Source organism: Mus caroli, unplaced genomic scaffold (genome assembly GCF_978045245.1).
Source record: "Mus caroli unplaced genomic scaffold, Mus_caroli_1 scaffold_7, whole genome shotgun sequence".
In the NCBI taxonomy this organism is placed as follows: Eukaryota; Metazoa; Chordata; class Mammalia; order Rodentia; family Muridae; genus Mus; species Mus caroli.
Window position 1 is genome coordinate 38,328,724 of NW_028227262.1, and position 9,270 is coordinate 38,337,993.

At 36.5% G+C, this 9,270-nt stretch overlaps 1 pseudogene; it reads right to left on the reverse strand.

The window, feature by feature from the left end:
* Nucleotides 1-2,154: 2,154 nt before the first annotated feature.
* LOC110295743 (D-aminoacyl-tRNA deacylase 1 pseudogene) lies at nt 2,155-7,727 on the reverse strand (annotated as a pseudogene).
* Between the last annotated feature and the right edge of the window lie 1,543 nt (nt 7,728-9,270).

Genomic DNA, 9,270 nt, shown 5'->3' on the forward strand with positions numbered 1-9,270 from the left:
TGGAGCTGGGAGAGCCCTTTGGAAAGATGCACTGCTGTGACTAGGAATGAAAGATACTGTATTCTGTCTTCAACTTGTATTTGTTTTTTTATTTACATTGTATCACAGGAGTCAGTACCTTAGAATCAAGAAAAGGTCACTGTTCTCTGTTCCATCTAGAGATAATTGACCAAATACTGTGTATTTTATAAAATTTGTAAAACAAAACAAACCCCTACAAATTGTGACTATACGACTCAGCAGATAAAGGTGATACTGTGAACACTTACTGAACTGAGGTTCATTCCTTTGGTTTACCTTTAAAAGATGCAGGAGTGATGTCATCCATCTGTAGTTCCAGAACTCCCATAAGAACATTCAACAAGTGACTAGAGAATTAGTGGGCTGGAGAGTGTTGGGTAACTAGCTGGGAATCAATAGCAGGGCAGATACATTAAAACAAACAAACAAACAAACAAAAACAAAAAAAACAAAAAACAAAAAAAACAAGGAGGAACAAAAGAATCAGTATGGAAAAGTTATACTCTGACCTCCACCTGACATGCATAACACACACACACACACATGCATACACCTACACACACCTATTTAAAAAAATACAATATTGTATAGCCAGTGTCTCTATTTCAGCTTATACACTGAGTCACCCATAGGCATGCTCTTAAAGACCTCAACAGACTGCTTCACTAAAGATTATTTAAACAGAATGCCAGATTATCTCAATGCTTGGGAGAATTTGCAGCACTTGTATATTTCAAGCAGAGAATTGCCTGTCTTCTAGAGAATGTTAGGTTTCCAAGAAACATTGCAAAATGATTCTTAAAATCACCCCTTAAATCTGAAAGAGAGAGAAATGTCTAAGAGAAAAAAATCCCACCCATTGAATAAAAAAAATAAAATAAAGTGGCTGAACAGAAATCAATTTCTTTTTTTGTTCTGGTCTTTTTTATAGCTAAAATTGCTAAACTGCTTAAGGAGGCACATCATTTTTCTCTTTGAAAAATTTTGTCCATTTTGACAAGTAAATAAATGTTTAACTCTCTCCCACCTTTGATTGCTACAGAAACAAGAAGAAATGGAAAATAACTGCTGCGTGTTTACAACATATCAGTTTCTTTCTCTACATGAAGCACATGATGAGAAAGCTTTACAGATGGACTATGCTTTCGATTGAATAGAGAATGGTGGCCACGCTTTGGTTTTGTGGAATTGGATCATCTGTCACAGTTTCTGCCTCTAAAAAAATGACCACCTAAGGGAAAACTAGCAGAAAGCCACTTTTAAAAGAAGGTGATAAAATATAAGACTTTTATTTTTGTTGTGCAATATTTAAAAATATTTTAAAAATAAAATGACTAAGTTATCAGGAAGGTAATGATCAGAAGCAGTCAGTGTTCACAATTTCAGATTATAGCAATCCTATTCTGCATAATTAAAGCGATATTGTTTACCCCAACTCACAGTTTTAATTTACTTTAGAAAAGAATAGAAGAACAGTTACAAGATACAAAGGCTCATACTCTGTTATTGTTGATTGCCTAACATTAGCCCTGTCCTGTGATTCAGTGATGGAGACCTCATGGACAGCAGGGATGCACTGGGGACTGATGGAAGGATACACAATACGCTGTGGTAGACTTGAGGGCAGATGGCATTGGGCTGACCAGTTCCAAAAAAAGACAACATAAGCTAGGAAGCAAGGAAGCCAACAGATCCCTCTCCATAGTGAAGGCCGGGGTGTGTGCCACCCATGAACGTTCCCCATTCCATAACACCCACAACCCTATCAGACCACAGCAATACAGAAAGTAGAATCTTTACTTGGTATTTTTCTGCAGAGGAGTTCAGGTCCCCTGGTGTCTTATTTAAGATTTTCTTTTCTTATGTGAGTCCCAAATTCTTTTTTTTTTTTTTTTAACTTTTTTTTATTAGATATTTTCTTCATTTAAATTTCAAATGCTAAGATTATATGCCCCAGTACAGGGGAATGCCAGGCCAAGGGGCATGGGGTGGTAGGGGAGGAGGGTATAGGTGATTTTCGGGATAGCATTTGAAATGTAAATGAGTCCCAAATTCTTAAAGCAGTGTAGGGGCTTGAATTTTTCAGGATCCATTTCTGCCCATTGGTAATTTGCCGAGCTCCTGATTTTGTACCTACAGCTCCAGCTCAGAAGTCACATTACCCTCTCTCCTGCTGCTGACACTGTGGTCTTCTTTTCGGGGTTCATAATATTCTTTGCTTGACTAAGAAGGGCCTTGACTCTGGTCTTTTCTCTGCTACTGTTTCTCTATCTTTGACAGCTGCTTTTGGTCAGCATTAGCAGCCCTAGCAGCAGAAACTCTCCTTCTATAGTCAAGGTCCATCTTTCTGATCATGCACTTGAATATAGGAACCAAACTTGCCATCTCTGATAAGCTGTGGCCTGCTCTTGTGCAGCTGCTCCAGGAGGCTATTGTAGAAGCTCTCTGGTCTTGTTCCCCTTGACAACACACTGGAGGATGATGTAGCTGACACAAAACACCTCCTACTACATATCCATCAAGATTCTGGACCAGTGTTTCCCACTCTAATCTTCAAACATACACAGATTTAAAATCTTTGAGCCATGAGCTCCACTTCCTTCTGTAACTCTTCGATAGAAACACCCAGTAACACATAGATCTCCTTGCAATGTCACTTATTTGCTTTCTAATGACCATGATGCCAGCTCAGATGATAACCTGCCCCATAACCTTTACAATAGGCTGTGGAAACTGAGACAAGCCCTGTGGTCAGGGTCAGACTTGTGAATCTGCTAGTGTCCTCCAAATCATGATGAGCAGACAGTGAGGCAGAAAGTATATAGGAAGGCCAGGAACCCTGGAGTGAGAGCATGTGCATGGAGTCCTAAGCACTTGCGATGCCCGGGCAAAAGGATATAAAGCTGTAGGCCAGCCTAAGCTGTCTTTAAACAAAATACAAAAGATACTGGCATGCCATCCTTTGGAAATGACACTATTAACTTGAAAGTAGAAAGCATGACACTGGCTAAAGTTACAGAAAATAACATTTGCTCCTGAATGTTCCACATCAGTTTGTCAAAAGATTAATTTTGAAAAGTTAAAAGTGAAAAAATGGTGCTAACAGTCACATTAATAGTCTCCCTTGGGTGGTTGTAAAGTCTAAGGATGACATTTTCAGATTTAAGGAAGAAAATCCTTCTAATGTACATAGCAGTTCCTTAGGGAAGAGCTAGTGGTGAGTATTGGTGTAAGGGCCTTTCTACTCTCTGCACTCCAGGAATTTAATAGGCCTTTAGGTTATACAATGAAACAGTCCAGATTGATATATGCAAACCTCTAGGTTTGTTCAGCAACCATAGGAAAGAATTGTCTAGGTAATACATTGGCTTATGCCTGCCACTGGGGAAATTAAAAGGAATGTAATTTCCCTCAGTACAGCTGTGGTAAAAATAGAGGGTGTACACACTTTGATGGTTTCTCTTTGATTTTCTTTGTTGAGTCTCTGTCTTATATGCTAATTCAGATTTATTAAACATATACAGATCTTTAAAAAACAGCTGATATTAAACAAATTCTTCAATATTTTTCAGCTATAACTTTTAGTCTAATGTTCTCATAGCAAAATAATCCTGGGCTATTTCATTGCTCTGAGGACCTAGATCATGCTGGCTTATATTCATTAATTATTTTACTTTTAAGGATATGTCAAAAAAGCAATATAATCAAAACTAGGATGTTTTGAGCTTATTAAAATACCTTTAACACACCGGTTATAATTTTCAGTCTTACCACTTATATACTAAACAATGCACAGAAATGGTTTTTATAGATATTAACTTGATTTGTAATAGTAATGTATGTTTATTCAGTCGGAGCAAGGCATGGTGAATTTGTGCTTGTTATTTTTATATCAAGTTGCTACAAGTTTGAGTTACCTGAGTTAAGGGAACCACAATTGTGAAGTGCCTAAATAAGAGAAGTCTGTGACAAGACTATGAAATAATCGTCATAATTAATGATTGATATGGGAGAACCAAACCCAATACTGCTACCAAACATGGTGCAACACCTAAACACGTACCCTATGTACTATCAGAAGCAGGGTGTGAGAGTCATGGGCAACAAGACCGGAAGCAGTGCTCTTCTATGGTATTGTTTTCTGACTTCATGGTTCTACCCTGTTCTGCTTTAATTTCCCTCAGCAATGTAGCATGGCCTATGAGTTGCAATCTGAAATAAATCTTTTACTCCTCAAGTTGTTTATAGTCATGTTGTTTTATTACAAATAAAATAAAAACCCCAGCTAACGGGTGGGCTCAGCCTTTCTACCACAAATGCAAAACAAAGAAGAGACCAGGTTTCTGTTCTATTCTCTCAGTAGAACTAAGAACTGTATTTTGTACAAATTCTTTGAGAATTCCTATCCATAGCATTTCAGAATTTAAATAATATAAAGTACTATTCTTCAAAAGGGGCAACACACCCTGAAGAAAGAAAACTTGAAAAGGAAAAGTGTTTGATATCTGTGAAGGTATACCACCACAACTGAAATGTTTTATACATGTGAAGTTACATGTAATATTTTATTATATCTCTCATTATAATGATAGAATAAAATGACTGACAATCCATTTCTTAAGTAAGCTATTTATATTAAAACTAAAGATATGATTGTTTCATTGTTTAATTATAATTAATGTTATAGTTCTTTATTTAGGCATCTTTTGAAATGAAATGTTTGTACCTATCATCTTGTAAATAGAAAAAAATATCTGATTTATATAGTATTAAAATTTCTTGTACAGTTTTCCAAGTTTGGTGTAATTGTTTTTAGATATTATACATGGGAAAGTTGAAAGGGAAGAAGATAAATTAGAAAAAAAATCAACATAATAAGTCTATATGAAATGCTATACCAAAGCCCTTCATTATTTATGCTATATTTAAATATTTAATAAAATAGTATATTAATTTAGACTTTGCATGATTCATAATTAAATATGATAAAACATAACAACTTATATAACTTCATGTACCCTGTGATTAACCAGGCCTGGAGATGACATTGGATTACCATGCTTTTAGAACTATGAAGCATACTTATATAAATATTTAAATTGCACTTTTGTTCAGGATGTAATGCTTATGCTTTTCTTGACAGCAAAGCCCAGTTTCTTCTGTGACAGGAAAGAGTAAATAAATAAATGAGCTACTCTAATTTGACTCAACAGCTAATCAGTTTTGAAAGTTACTTATGAAACATAGTTTTAAGTGGGGTTTCTCTAGAAAATAATGAGTTACAATCTCTGCAAAGCTCAGACACTAAAGGACACACTTCTGAGAACACAGGCAATAAGTGTATTTTCCTGAAAACACTCAGATATCGCTCATTATTGACAAACTAATTCTGTTGTTTACCAGTGCTCACCAGAGCCTTTTAGTAAAGGCTCAAGGAAACTCAAAATCTGATGATTAAAAGAGCAATGACATTCTCCCCTCCATTTGAAGGATTCCTGTGTTGTGTAGAATCTGATTAAGTTGGCTTAGGGGTTTGGGAGTGCATTGTCTCCACACTAGAGTGCAGATGTTCCAGGGATATTGCCATTACATAAAACCCTGGTGATCATATTCTTATCCTAATATGTGAGGTGTAGAATTCTTGATAATTAAACAGGAAAGCATTTACATCAATCAGTTATTAATAATTCAAAATTCTTCTAGCAATATAACAATATACATTGTTCTGACATGTGTGTATTTATATATGTATTTAATCTTCTTATCATGCTACATATCTACAAACTGAAGTTTACCTTATAGGAGTAAAATCTTCAGAATCAAAGCTTGGAAACTTTAGTCAATATATAGTGATAGCGAAAAGTAATTGTTTCAAACTTTTTCAAAACTGCAAATATTTCTTTGGTCTTCAAAAAGTGAATTAACCACTCTTATCTGAGCCAGAAGACCTCCTTGCATAAACTAGTCTTTCCTACTCTGCCTGAGATCAAAATATATCTATTCTATTACACTACTTAGAACTATCAATTTATCTCAATGGTTCACCCCAAGTGTAAGACACTATAATTCATGGTCAAAAATTAAAATTTGATAGTTTGTCCTCATTCTCTCTCTTTTCTCTCTTCAGTATTTAAATTCTGTTTTGATTTGCAAGATTGCTCCCTGGATGCTTTTCTTCTCTTCATTTTTGGATGATCGCTCATCAATTGCTAGCTTCCACTCTCACTCCACTGTCTCCCTATTGTCCAAAAGACAGTCAACAAAGTCTGTGGCATGCTGTGCACATGGTTACATTTCTCCATCAAAACAAACAAAAAAAAAGGTATTAGGATTCACAAAAAAAGGTATTAGGATAGATCTCTTACTAAGTACTATAAGGCACAATAGAATGTTTCCCTGCCTATGTCTCTCAGTTTATCATATTCTGTTTGCCTTCTATTCAACTTTCTCCATATTCACTGAATTTTGCTTTTCTTTAGCATGAATTTCCCTTCATTTCCCTTTTGTTTGTCTTAGTCCCTTCTTATTGTGTAGCAATTTCTTCAGAGAAAACAAAACAAAACGTAGCATAACAAAACTTCTGTCTTGAAGGGAAGTACCTAACAAATCAGGATGTTCTAAACATATATGAGACATTCTTCTGTTCTGTAGGGAAGCTTAGGAACACACAATTCAAAGGCTTCAGGAAGTTCCTGAAATGGACCAGATGTACCACGCACCTATCTTTTTATTTTTTTAAATAGATACTTTCTTTATTTAAATTTCAAATCCCCTTTCCTGGTTTCTCCTCTGAAAACTCCCATCCCCTGCTCCTTCCCACAGGTCTCCAACCCACCCACCCCACTTCCTGGCACTGGCATTCCCCTATACAGGGCATGTGTTACATTTACACAGTGGAGTATTACACAGCTATTAAAAACCATGAATTTATCAAATTCTTAGGCAAATGGATGGATCTGGAGAATATCATCCTGAGTGAGGTAACCCAATCACACAAGAATACACATGATATGCACTAGCTGTTAAGTGGATATTAACCCAGAAGTTCAGAATAGCCAAGATACAATTCACAAAACACATGAAACTCAAGAAGGAAAACCAAAGTGTGGCTACTTTGATCCTTCTTAAAAGTAGGAACAAAATACCCATGGAAGGAGTTACAAAGTATGGAGCAGAGACTGAAGGACTCACCATCCAGAGACTGCCCCACCTGGGGATCCATTCCATATCAATCACCAAATCCAGACACTATGATGGATGCCAACAAGGGTTTGCTGACAGGAACCTGATATAGCTATCTCCTCAGAGGCTCTGTCAGTGCCTGACTAATACAGAAGTGGATGATCACAGCCATCCAATGGACAGAGCATAGGGTCCTCAATGAAGGAGCTAGAGAATATACCCAAAGAGGTGAAGGGGTTTGCAGCCCCATGGGAGGGACAACAATATGAACTAAGATACCTTACTTAAAAGATCCAAGCAGCAAGAACTTCTGAGAGATACTCTCAGATAAACTTAGCTGTAGAAGATTCCCGGACCATCCAATTCACATGAAAGGGATAGAGACCAGCTTAGTTGCCTAGAGGATTCTCAGAGAGCTAAGCAATCTGGAAAAAACAAGACCCACAGAGCTTCCTGGAAGGGGCTGAGACCATCTCGGCTCCTAGGAAAGAAACTCTTGTAATATGTTGGATAGTATGTTCCATAGTGCTGGGTTTTGTGAACACCCTAGGAACATCACCACTTTCTATACATATCTGAGGATCTGAATTTTTTTCTTCATCATTTAGAGGTTATTTTCTCTGAGAGTTGTACTTCTTGATCCATTTAATTCATGAACTTCTATGTAACATACTTCCCGTATTTTCTCAGACACTCAGTCTTCTTCAGATAACCTGGTTCTAAATAAAAGGTTTTTAAAATTATGCCCTGTTTGAATACAAGAATCACTTAATTTCAATGATCTTTTCTTCCCTAGATAAGGATGCTAGCTTCATTTCTAGAGTAATAACTCCATTATATTTTACCACCAAATGTTATAAGTTGAATAATAAATGAATGGATGTCAGTTATTTCCTTGAGGAAATAATAAATTATATTTTCTGGAAGAATTTCTAGAATTACAAGAATTTCAAATTTCCTTTATAAAGCTTGATTAACAAAATAGAAACTTTGCTGACTTACAGGTATTGCTAGATACATTTCAAGAAAATGATGTTCTGTGGTGAAAATGTGTTTTCATGCTAAAGAAGTCAAATAACCAGTTGCTTTTTTTTCCCCCTTAGTTTTATCAGCATCTGAATTAAAAGGACAATTCTGGGTAGGACAGATGTCTCAGCAGTTAACAGCACTGGCTGCTCTTGCAACAGACCTAGGTACAATTCCCAGCACCCACACAGAAACACACAACCAACAATGGGTCTTGTTCCCAAAGAACAAGAGATAACCTCTGATCTCGGGTGGCCCCCAACATGCACATGGTGCACAGCAGACATGAAAGCAGAACACTCAAACACATAATGTAAACTCAATATTTAAAAGGGTATTTATTTCAAAGAGGACCAATGGAAGCCTGTGTAAGGGGAACATTCTTGGATTAACACTGTCACAGAGCCCAGCCTATGCAGTGTAGACTAGACATACACCTCTAGTATGCTGGAGAGGCACTTTACTTGTTGCCTGCATTCCTTCTCTCATATGATGTGACCAGTTCTGCTTTGGGTATTTCTGTATTCTTGGAGGCTAGACACAAAATCGTAACAAAATTAAGCCTCTTTACTGGCCTGTGTTTGCAAATCTCCAGTCAAGCCTCGCTATTGGCGTTTCATAGAACAGAGACAACTTTCCTTATGGGCAGAAATGTGGCTGATGCAAACTGAGTCACTAACAAAATATAGATTTATTGATTTTAAGAGGTTTTTATTTTTGAAGGTTGAAGCTCATTATCACAGTAGCTAAAATTGGCAGGTTTGGGGAGCTGATGATTTCTCTTTCCCTACTTCTTGAATGTTAAAGTAAGCAAATTAATCTGGATTTGTTGATATACACCTATACTATAAGTGATTCCTATTTAAGTAGGCCCACTGTGTTGAATGACTTAACTAGGTTCAAACTAACTTTATGAGTATTTCTCAATATGGTCGCTTTCTCTGTTTATTTTTTCTATTTCTCCCTCACTTCCATCCCCCACTCTGTTGCAGACTTTCTCTTTCTCAATTATATATGAAATATATTGTTTAAAAGAGATCT